Genomic DNA, 9,146 nt, shown 5'->3' on the forward strand with positions numbered 1-9,146 from the left:
GAGAACTTGTATGAATACAGTGCTCTTCTATACCAAGCTACAGATATGACATTTATCAGATGTAATAATCGTTTCCTCTTACCATATGCAAAAATCCCAAGACAGCTCAGGCTCTAAGGACCAGAACACTATTTTTAACCTGTGTTTTAGTAGATGAATCAGTGTAACTGCACGGCAGCAAAGGTAAATTTTTACTGGAACGAGAAGTTTTAGCTTTATTTGGTTCTGTTTTAAAAGTACATTCTTATGTGTTTTTTACAGTGTGGCACAAACCTATTAAAATTGCTTTCCACAGACTATGCAAGCTGTCCGTTTCGCACAAAAAATGGGCAAAAGCAACTTAAATTGGCGCTATATCCACTAGCTACAAGAACAAAAAAAAAGAGTAATTTGTTGAAGATTGGCTCAGGAAGTGACAGGCAAATTAGAAAAACTCTATTGCAGACAAGGAGGTATTTTCTAGATGGCAGCAGGATAGAACTTAAATTAAAAACTAGCTAAGCATAAGCCGGAGTCCAGGATCAAGTGGGAGCAGAAAAAGGAGAGTCTTGGTCTAGCAGGTTCATATTATATTTTAGTCAGGCCAGGATGAACTGAAGGTGAAAATGCAATGACTGACTGAGGAGATGGATAACTGTGAATATGAGATCAGTACAAAACCAGATCTAGACAATATTCAAACACCCTTTAGAGAGTGTCACACAGCCCAGCTGCAGCCCCCATGTCTGTCCTTAGGCCAGGACCTCTACCAGGTCCCCACCAACCCCTCGGTCCCAGACCTCCTGCGGACCCGAGGCTCCTCGAGACACCGAGTCACTCGGGTCCTCGGGCAAGGAGGATACCGACTCTCATGTACGGAAGGGTTCCTCTGAGGGCCAAGTTCTCTTTCAGATTTCGTAGGGAGCGTTTCAGCTGCTGGTAAAAGTTGCTGAGGCCCCAGTAAAGGAAGCACACGAACGCCGTGCTTTGAAATCCCCGCTTCTTTGTTTGCATCGTATATGTAATTGAGTGTTGTGTTGGACCCGTCCTTAAATTCTAGGAAACTTGGTTTCCCTGAAATAACGCAACTTCCTTTACTCTCCTCTTTTTCAGGGTTGTCCTTCCAATGAAGAGTTTTGGGGGCACAAGATTTCAGGTGCAGCAGCATGTAGTGAAGAGACACATACACACTCCCACATACACCCCCCCCAGCACTTTCATCACAGATTTGGGTTTGGGTTTCCTTCTGATAGTAACAGCACAGGAGAAAATAATGCTTTGTTTGGTAAGTAGCAAAAAGTAGCATGAGGGTAGAAAGCTCTAGGGAAAAAAAAAACCACAATCCCTTTTTTATATTGTTATAGGACAATTTGAACTCCCAGCAATTTTGAAGTGGGATTTTCCTCTGTGTGAGAACGAACTCTAACATGTAGAGTCTTGTGCAGAGAGTCCTTGAAATTTTTTGGCTCTCTGGATACTTTTGCATTAGGGTAAAGGGAAAACCTTGAGGAAAAGCTTCTGAACACCTGCAGAAAGCTTAAGGACATATAGTCACTCGGAGACAGGTTCCTCCTACCTGGCTCCCTCCACGCCCCACGCATCGCCAGCAGTGCTAACTTACTCGACCCGCGCAGTTGCAAACGACAATTAAAACGAGCTCTTCTTTCGCAGGGGCTGGAAACCCGCCTGCTCTGCAGAGCGGTTATGCCCACGGCAATCGTCTCGCAGTGCCTCCCCAGGACCCCCGCCACAGAAGGGCAGACAGGCAAATCCGGTGCAGAGCGGGAGGACCACTGAGCTGGGAGGCGAAGGGATGCTCCCGGGCGCAGTGCTACCACAGCCTGCCTGCGGCACAGCCCGCACCGCGGAGAGCCCGTACGGCAAATGTTGAGGCACCCACAGTGCCCAGGGCTTGGTTTCTCCTCCCCATTTTTTTTAATTTTTTTTTTTTTAAATCTCAAGGGAACACGAGTGACTCCCATCCCTCGCTAATGGATACATTGTACTGGAATACAATAATCTGTTTTCTTGCTTCTTCGCATCGTGCTGCCGTTCCCTGGGTGGGAACAGAAGAAGTGGTCCTCTTTACCACAAACAAAGCAGCTTTTAAAACAATTTAAAAAGAGATCGCAATTAAAAAACAATTAAGAAAGAACTTGTCTGTTCTTCTTTAAAGCCTGGGCTAATATCACTGAAAGGAGATCTGGACACAGCTCTGGGAATCTTTTTAGCAGAAATACTTTCTAGGATGTTAAAAAAGAACAGCCCAAAATGTGAAGTGTTTGTTGGCTTTTTTTTTTCCAAAGGGCTCGACTCATGATGAAAACACTTTGAAAGAAAATCTGCAACTCCCCTACTTGGCTTTCCAATTCTAGTCAGCTTTGTCCCATACAACACAATTACTTCTTGCTGTTCCTATCACAGTAATTTTGGCTAACAGATGTAGGCTCTAAAGTGAAGCAAGGTCAGACGAAGCTACCTGCAGACAGCACAATCATGTCTTCAGAGATCTCGACCCTGACACAGATTTGCAGGCTTAAATAGTCACTTCAGCATTTATTTCGCTCAGCCTTTAGCCAGGGGCGGTTTTTAGCTGGGTGTAGTGCTTGCTTTCCAAGGCACGCAGTTGTAAAATGCACAGTTGAGCTGGTAGTTTGTGCTCCCTAGAAACTGAACATCTCCTTTTGTGGCAGCACACAAGACGCTTCAGTAATATCCAAAGCAGCAAAAAATCAGCAGGAAATTCATGCTTATGTTTCCCTCATCACCGACCCTCAGCAACCAAACCCGTCCCTGCTCATTTTTTGTACCCCTATTTCTACTCTGTTGTGAGCTAGTGCATTCGAGGAGCACTCGTCATGCCCCGCATCCGTCCTTGGTGAGCTGCTGTGCGTCCCTCTCACAGCCACTGTCAGAGGTTTTCCAGGTCTGCCGGGACAGCCGGTGCTGGACACGGCACTGCTATGAGCAGCATCCCTGCCGATGGCATCCCCGCTGACGGCATCCCCGCTGACGGCATCCCCACCGGGCTCGGCCGGGGCCAGGAGCCCGCAAACTCGGATCAATGAACAGTTCAAATAAGGCAGTAGCACTTTCCCTGCCAAAGCGCTGTAAACACACTCGTGGAAAGTACCTCTCCCAGCCAGTAAATTACATTACCTACCCACAGCCCTGGCTTCCAGGAGGGCAAGGGCTGGTGCTCGGTGCTCCCACGGGGGACGTGTGCTGCCCGGGTCTCCCCAAATGGGTCCTGTGGGGTGGGTGCCGGCACTGCGCCCCGAGCTGCACTGCCGTGGAAATAGTCACCTAGCCCTATAGCCACACATTGCACAAATGTGACAGATTGACATTTAAACCCCCTTTCTCTGAAGAGGCTGTTGTGAATATATAACGCATGACAGCCTGCCAGAAAACAGGACATATGTATCAGGATTGCAGACTAGCTGCGTGATCACACCGAAGCATGTCACCTTCTCCCTTATTCCCTCCTTTTTTTCTCCTGTCTCTGCGGTGCACCGGGCATGCCGGTGCTTCGTACCAGAAATGGCGATGCCCCTTTCACAGACCAATCTTCCCCCTTCCCTTTGCACTCTCTGGTGCCCCTCTGAAGAGCATTGTACTTCCAACTGACAGGACTGGGAGAGCGCTGGAAATGGGGTTTTCCTGCCCCAGACCCACAAACTTGACTGCCATGTGCACGTTCTGCCTCCTGCCTTAGGAGAGCTCGATCAAACCAGCAGCACGGGGAAGGAATAGAGACTTTCCTCCTGCAACATCACCAAAAGAAGGGCAGCAGAAATAGGAATCACACTCATTTCCTCCTCTCACACTTTCCTGAATACAAAAACCACAAAAGAGTAGAGAACAAGCCACCAGCACCTCTATGCATGCACTGGCATAGGCTGGCAGCTGGCTTACAGGCTAGTACCTCTGCTTTGCTGAGTTCATGTGGATTTGCTGATTTATGGTGAACTTCAAGTTAAGAGCATAAACACAAGACGAGCCACCAGTCACCCTTTTAATGACTGACAAATCACACTCTCTTCCTTTTTTATCCCCTTGCCCCTTAACCCAAGATTAGTAGTAAAATGACATTCAGAAAGGCATTTAATTGAGTGGCTTTATCTTAAAGATCACAGGAGATGGACAACCGCTAAATAAAAAGTTTGTGTCACTGTTCAGGGATGGCTTTCAGAAAGAAGGGGAAACCCTCGTGAGGCAGACTCTTCCCCTGCAAGTTGCTATTTGTAGCCCGCTCTCCTCGTGGTCTTGCAAGCCTGCGATTAAATGTTGTGAAAGACAGGCAGTGCTAAGCAACGGAGAGGAAAACACACAGGCAGCCAGCCCCCAGGTTAGAACAGACTTCGAGCTGTGAACTCAACCTTTCCAGCTTTCGAGGAGCTCTGAATTTCCTCACACAAAGATTAGTAACCAAGCATTCTTCTCAAAATGGCTTAAAGCTAGCAGTCGTGAAGGTCTTTGATGCCAAAACAGAGCTTTCCTTCCCATCCACAGCTGCGCATGCAAAAGATGATAAATTAAATTAGCTATTGTTTCTCCAACTGTTTGCTGGAACTAAGAGTGTGTTTTTTAAAAAACTCTGCAATTTAACAATGAAATAAAACCAGCCCCATTTTAATATTTGTATACATAAACTGAAAGCAAGAATTCATTTCCATTTGTGCATTGTTCCCCCCCCTACTCCCATACCAATTAATGAATATGCATCAACTAGCTGAACGATCTGTTGTCCAAGGCTCTGGATTTTTGGCTTAGTGCTGATATGCTTGGCACTGATCGGACTAATTTAGAAGTTATTTGGATATTCTCGCTTGCCATTATTCCATTATTTTTTTAAAGTGAAATCCCAAACAATTATTAATGCTCCAAGGAGAGGCTCAATTGCTTTAAAAATCTGACCAAATAATACAAAAACAGTGAGACTGTTGCACTCTGAAAAGAAGAGCTCACGATGCCCTTGCCCAGGCTTGTTTTCCCAGAAAGAAAGTGCAGATTGAAGCTGTTGAAGTGGAGGGTTCATTCCTCTTTGCCAGGTTCTTCGGCTCTCTGCTACCGCTGGGAGAGGGGATGTGGAAAGTACAAAGAAGGACGCATCAGCTTTGCTATTTCAGCTCAAAGACCCTGGAGACCCAGCAAATTGCTACTACAAATCAAACGGCTGTCCTGGGGGACAGAAGTAGAAGAAAACCACAGTGAAAAGGTTCCTTAGTAAGGACAATCAGGAAGGTAGCCAAAAGCTGCAGAAGGCTGGTGCTGATGGGTCCAGCGTTCACTGCTCCACAGCACCAACCCCTGCAGAAGAAGAGCTGCAAAGCAGATGAAGGCTTCTCTGAGCTTGTGGGAGGGTGGAGGACATCCCTGTCCCTAGGGGGCTGGCCATGGAGCTATATTCCCGCATCCCATCTCCAGGAGGATCCTGCACCTCACACGAGGTGATATATCTCCCAGTCCAGTCTTCTCTTGCCAGGATACAAGCAGACCTTCACTTATATTCTTGGCAGAGAGACTTGCTTCATAAACAAGTGTTTAAAAAGAAGCAGATGCTCTCCCCCTTCAGTGCGTAACAACCGCAAACAGCATAATCAGGGGCTGATTACGAGACTGACTTCCACTCTGTAATTTCAGATGTGGAGCAGGTAATGGCGTGTACTGCACACCATGTGCCATAGCTTGCGTGCTGATCATTCCACGCCATAACCTCAGCTCCTGCAAGGCAAGGTTTTTTTCAACAGCATTTCTCACTTCTGGGCAAGTTCTCTTAAGGCTGTGAGAGACAGAATAATGTCCTTATTCCACCTGCAACAAAATGCGTGTTCTGAACACGTAATCCATAGTCCACAGGCTGAGAAGATCAGAAACCCAGGAGGACTAGGCAATTTTGCAGGATCCATTGTGAAAATGTCAGCAACCGCACAGTTTGTTCCAATGGTAATAAGATCAAACAGGGTGTTTAAACATAGCGATTTAATCACCCAAATGATAACCCTCATTATACTGTGTAAACTGTGCCATAAGTTACGCTATGGCAGGAACAGAAAGGGTATCAAAAAAGGAAGATAACCAAAGCTGTACTTTAAACACCATTCTGAGCAAAGAAATGCAAAAGCCAAGGAGCAGTTTCAGTGCCCACTGTACAAGCTGAGAGGTATGCAAAGATAAATAAATGCTACTTAGAAGGAAAAGCTTTGGGGTTTTGTTATATTTTAAACATATAGCACTTCAGTAGTTTAGGACCCATTCCACTGAGCTTTAGTTTCATTCTTCACTTACTTTCCAGTTGCAAAGGATTTTAGCAAGGTGGTATGTCCTTTAGCATCTCTGCTTTTTCCCCCATCGTAGCAGGAGCAGCATGTGATTTATGTTTCTGGCCTGTGTTCTGGTTTCATCTTCTGCTTGTCCCTTCCACCAAAACCTGATACTCAGGCCATCTCTTACAGTTACTGCTTCTTTCTGCGTAAGTCCAAAGCTATCTCCCCTCATCCTACCAGATTTTCACCTCTTCCACACTGTTGACTGCTACTGCCTCCTCCTCTCTGGCAACTGTTCTGGAAACATTGCCATCCTTTCCTTTGACATCATGACCAGCACAAGCGTAAAAAATAATAAATATAAGAAGTATTGCTGCTGCGACCATTTTTACTGTACTTCCTTCCTGACCCTGCAAGTCACCCCATTGATTTCACCTTCCACCACATCAAACACCAGCCTTCTGTCCTACCTCTCAAAGCCCCTTGGGATACAATTCCTGTCACGTAGTCTCATTTAGAGAAGGTTAATGTCACTCCATCACCAGGAGCACCCTCAGTCACCTGAATCTCCATTTCTCCCACAAGCCCATCTTTGCCCTCTCCCACTTCTCCCCTTAATGTCGGCAAAATCCCTTTCAGCATTCACAGAACCAACTTTCACCTACCCATCTCAAAGCTTACTTTCCCCAAAAACTATCCAGAAGAAACAATCTGAGGAAGGATGGTCATGCAGCGAGCTGGCGCTTCCACGCCCACGAGAGGAAAAGAGGGTTCACGCTGCCCCTCTTCCTGCTTCCTTTTGTTCTGCACATCGCACGTACTTGAAGACTGAGACTGTGATTTTCTACCCCTAACACTGCACAACAAGACCTCTGCCGTGACTGGCTTCAGGTAAGTACCATTAAGTGAAAATATTACTAGTAATACATTTCCAGTAATGAGACTTATGAAAAAAATTCCCCTCGTCTTTTACTTTTGCTACCTTGACCTAATTCATATTAAGCATTTATATTTCCTTTAACTAGAGTTTGTGAAAGACTTCAGAATTTGGAATCACAACCAACGCTGCCATGAGCCAATGGTGTACACGTGTACGCTCATGTATATACACATAAAGGCCCTCGATGTTTAGACTCGCAGATTCTCTTATTAAAAATAAGACCCGTTTTTAATAAAGATTTCTCATCAGAATTCACCAAGATCATGCACCGATTTTAATATTTATTTAAAACAACTGTGACCTTTTAGAGGCTCACTCAAGGGCTTATTACATTTTTCTACCCAAAATGAAATTGCTTTAATTTTAAGGGTTTATTGTTGTTATAAAGATGAGGAATGGCAGGGTACAGTCCATTGTAATACGGCAAAATGCAATAAATATGGTTTAGTGCAGAGGCTGACTGAAGTGACCCATCGATATACAGCACTGGATGAAAGCAAGTGTTTTCAAACAGAAAGGATAACAACTAGCAGAAGTCTTCTGGTAAGTGAAAGACCCAGGGAAGGTGCGCTCTGAGTGTTGAACTTTCCTCTTTATCGCCCTCCAGAAAGCTAATGAGGGAGAGGAAGGGCAAAGGCTTTCATCTCCGGGTCTGCTGTGGCACCAGTACGACAAGATGCACATGCCACCAGTTTGAGCAAGCTTTATGGACATCCCGGTACCAGCACGGCCCAGGTGTGTTTGTGTCGGTATCAGCCAATTAATGGACACACTGAGGTGTTTCATAAGGTTTACAAAAATGGTTTGTAAATTAATTTTTTAAATTTCAATTTGATTTCCTCTTTCTTTCAAAACGCAGGATCCTAGGAGATCTGAGGCAGCCTGGCAGAAAGGCAGCCAGGTTTCTGGCTGTGTTTTGGCAGAGGTTTGCTGACACATTTCTGCAAAACCTTTTAGTTTCCCTGCAACATTGCTGGGTGGCTCTAACAAACAGCCAGCTTCTTCCTTCCCTCGCTACTGTCCGTGGATACCCAGATCCCTATGGAAATACAGAGGGAACATATACTCATTTGAAAGCAGGGACTGTGATTCTTGCTGGCTACCGGCAAGGAGCCTTTTCAGGGGAGAAGGCTCTCGTGTCCCTGGAGAAGTCTTCGTCGTTGCGGGGAGCAGGCTGGCCCTTAGCGATACCTTGACCTCACCTCTGGCTCTCACTGTCGGCGCGGCAGCTGGAGCCTCCTCCAGCCAGAGGGAACACTTTCACTGCAGATTTCCAGGGCTGGAGAGCTGCAAGCATATCTGTTTACTGAATACTAATAATCTCCATGTGTTATGCAGCTTGACTATCTAATGTCAGTACTCATTCAGCACAGTACATAATAACTTCAAGAGAGCCACCCCCCGCCAAATCTAACAATCAGAAATTCACCTCCTCTTCCGTATTACAAGCACAATCCCATATCTAAAAAATCTCATCTGTCTATTAGGATATTTAGCGCATTCTATATTCATTCCCATGGCTACTGAGCACTCACTTATCAAAGCATTTGTCTGTAAAGGGGTAAAGAGGTATCTATTTAATTCTGACCTTTAAAGAAAAGGGGAAAACACTTAAGTGGCAGACTGGATTGCAAACGGGACAGAGAGCCTTTGCCCTTTAGACCACCATCTAAAATGAGTAGCCTGCGGAGGTCTTTGGTGAACTCAATCAAATCTGCTGCAGACAGTTGTCTGGACTGCATCAGGCAGATCGCAGTAGCTGTGAAAGGGCTGTAATTCATCTCTCGCTGGCTCCTTCCCGGGGAAGGACTGCTCCAAGCTGAGCTGCGGCTGTTTGGCTTAGCAGGGCTGCACCTCTATTGCGAGGGGGCTGAGAGAGTCCAGTGAGTAGCTGGAAGGTATCAGCCTCTGAAAAAATGCAGATCTGGGGCTTTTCCACTTACTTGCCAGAGCTCAGC

Source organism: Aquila chrysaetos, chromosome 26 (genome assembly GCF_900496995.4).
Source record: "Aquila chrysaetos chrysaetos chromosome 26, bAquChr1.4, whole genome shotgun sequence".
Taxonomy (NCBI): Eukaryota; Metazoa; Chordata; class Aves; order Accipitriformes; family Accipitridae; genus Aquila; species Aquila chrysaetos.